The following is a 3,586-nucleotide window of genomic DNA, read 5'->3' on the forward strand; positions in this document are numbered from 1 at the left end:
AATGGGGAACATAGGACCTTTTTTTCTAAAAAAAGGGTTCTATGTTCCCCGCATTATATGTTTCCGAGTTTTCAAATTGTGCCCTTTCAAAAACCTAACCTGTCAGAAATGCAATGTTTCTGAGTTGTAAATTTGTGCCCTGACCTTACTAACTGACCTAACTAACTGTATCATTGGCCCTGACCATCCCTAAACCTAACCTGTCAGGTGCAATAACAACCTGCGCTTTGCCAGTCTACTTGGAAGCAGCAGGGAACATAGGACAAAAGCTAAAACAGCACACACACACACACAAGTTCAAAACATGCTTCCTTGACAACCCCCTTTTACATGAACATGAAAAGGGCAACATGGGTGTATCATTAATGTATATCTAAACAACTCTAGCCTCAACAAAGTAACATTTGTTGCTAGCACGTTAGCATGTATGCTAGCGGCATTTTAAAGCAGAGAAAAGTAGCTAGTTTTTTTCCCTCTGGTGTTAGATGCCATACAGTGCAGTGGCGGCTGGTAGTCTGTCAAACAGGGGAGGCTGTTCAATTACAATATGTCCAGAACGCAAAAAATAAAGGGGGGGGGGGATTTTGACACACATCTTACATTGGTCCTGAGCCACATATGGCCTCACACACTAAAGGACTCTTGTTGAAACAATGTGTTAATCATTAATCATTATCCCCCTTGTAGCCTATTCATAGGGAAATGTTTTTATTATTATTATTATTATCATTAGGCCTACCTCCGCCACAATGATGTGATTTAGTTTGCCTTCGTTGTCTTTGTTCATTACTGGGTGCACGGCTTAACTTACCACTAGAGGTCACAAAATCTTTAATTATTTACCAGACATTGCCAACACAGTAGGAAACAAGGACTCGCCACTCACGGGACTTGGCAGTTAACCAGTTGATAAGACACCACGAAAGCTCAAAAGAAACGGTTGTTCTTCCCTACCTTTTTCACCAAGTCAATATTAGGCAGTGCTCTGCTCTGCTCCTTGATATTCATTTTCTCCTCATAAGGACGACTGGAATTCGCCAGAATTTAATCCACAATGCTTGGCATTTTGCATAGCTCTTTCTTGCAAGCTAGCCCTAACGAAAAGTAGGCAACTTCAACTTTTGAATTGGGAGATTAAAAAGGATAAGGACATGCCACTAAGACTTTATTCGCAACACTAGTGTCACTAGGTTTACAAGAATATACACAAAACTGGAGTACACCGCAATGAATAGCTTCCCCACTGGTTACCACGACGAAACTTCTCAGTCAAATTAATAACATATCCGCATTTCGAAATGAAATCAACTGTAGCCTACTGACACGGGATTCACCCAATCACAAGTCGGAGCTCCAGTCTCCGGTCCCTCCCCCCTCCTCTCTCTTCTCCATTCACTCCCAGTGAGGCTCAGTCTCAAAATCAAAAAAATTTCACGGCAATAGCCAATGACCGTTTAGCATTTTGCCATTGAAAAATCGTACAATCCCACATGCCATTGAAGTCCATTGAGACTCGACTCGCTTGCGTTGTCATGAGCGGAAAAAAACTCGTGCGAGCCTCGGGATCTTATAACAGATTGGTTTCATCTCTAAGTTGAGCACATGCATTTTCTATGGAGCTGGGTCTTAAATAGCAATGTTATTAAGTTGTGTAAAGCATTAGTTTACATACTATTCTCCGTGATTTTGGACAGGAGGCGGCGCCTCCCTTGTACTCAAAGAGGAATCGCCTCTGATACAGTGTGATATTAACTGTAAAGGTTATGGCTAAACTTACATCAAAACGAATTCATAATGAAACAGAGTTCGTTTCTACAGTAAACTAAGCACCCAATGAAGCAGACATTTTGCAACAAACTTGCAAACAAACCATGATTCTTGTTGTTAACCCGTTAGCATAACGCTAACCGTTAGCATAATGCTAACGGCATTAGTAAACCAGACTGCTGGTGTTAACTTCAGATGCTGTGGTAACTTTTTATTAATTAATTAACATTGCTAATTAAGATTATTAGCTGGGCCAAAAAAATAGTCCATAACCCAATTTAATTAATAAGACTTAATCTGGGCTATAATGCCTGTGCACAATGGATAACCATCTTCTGCTATCTGACTCGTGTATGTTTACCATTTACCAATTAATACCCAAGTACTTCTATTATTGTTATCACTATTACATACTTAGTTATTATTTAGTTAATTGGACCCAATCAGCCATAAGCATACATTACCCATCTTTGTGCAGGAGAACAGTGAAGGAAGCAGAAGCCAGGAAATCACAGGAGAAGACGAATGCCATTGCCATCAAGAAAGTTACATTTATTGATACATTGCAAGTGAGAAGAGCAATTCAGTTAACCCTTAGAATACCATAATGTAGCATAGTGCCTTTAGCATCAGGGCTTTAGCGCCCATCCGCCAAGCGCTTCCCCAGTCGTCCCCAGCTCTTCTGCGCTAGCGTAGCAAGTCAGCTCTTTTAAACACCAAAGTATGACATCATTACATCACATTGCATCCTCAAAAGGTAACTGTTCACCCTGCTAAGCACAATGACACTAGTACAAGAATAAGTCACCAAGCATGGTCAATTCAGAATCTTCTCTACCGATTGGCTCTTTGGGCGGAGCATACCATATTCAATAGCTAGTGTCCATGAACTCAGCTCGTAGGCTCAGACCTTGAGCCTACAGGCCCAGCTATCCAGCCTTTGGCCATGTCAGTGTGGACTGACCCTCAGCTATACTTGGTCTTGAGCCACTGAAAGAGCAGGAACTCTTGACACCTTGACTGATTTACGATAGGACAGCTGACAGTCTTCAGGCACACAGAATGTCTCCATTGGCAGAGAAGCATATTTGAAGGCAAAACATCTCTAAAATGAAGATATTCTACATGTGAAGATATTATGTTAATTTCCAATAAATAATTGTAAATATTAATGAAGAAATGTTGCCTCAAAACTTCGACATAACGCCCCTTTTTAAATTCAAACCGAATTTTAAACCTTAAAAAACATTTTTTCATTAATATTCTGCATGAAACCTTTTGAGCACTAAAATGTACAACAGTCAGTCAATAAAATATGAAACCTCCTTCAAAGTTGACACTGTCGTTAACCCAAACACTTCCCCAAAAGAAAATTATAAAGAATGGCCCCTTTATTGAACCACCCACTGTTTGCAAACCCATGCGAATTTTTCTCATTTTGAGTGTGTGGCCTGACGGCCTTTAATGAATTCACTCCTGTAAAATCAGCATCAGTATGTACCTCACTAAATGTTGAATGCAACTGTATGCAATAAACTTCAAAACCTGAAACCAGAACATTTCCTGAAAATAATAAATAATCAGCAAATGAAATCAATGAAACAATCAGAAATTAAATCAATGAAACAATTAGAAAAGATGAAATCAATGAAATAATCAAATCAGTATGAAATAATAAAATTAATGGAAAAGATTAACTCAGTGAAACAATTAGGTGTGCAGTATACCCCTAACCTGCCTTACTTGTAGAAGTGGTCAACTAACTAATGTCCATAATGTCCATGACGCCTTGTTGTTGCCATACCAGTCTCTCTCTCTC

Source organism: Engraulis encrasicolus, unplaced genomic scaffold, assembly GCF_034702125.1.
Source record: "Engraulis encrasicolus isolate BLACKSEA-1 unplaced genomic scaffold, IST_EnEncr_1.0 scaffold_26_np1212, whole genome shotgun sequence".
NCBI classification, from domain to species: Eukaryota; Metazoa; Chordata; class Actinopteri; order Clupeiformes; family Engraulidae; genus Engraulis; species Engraulis encrasicolus.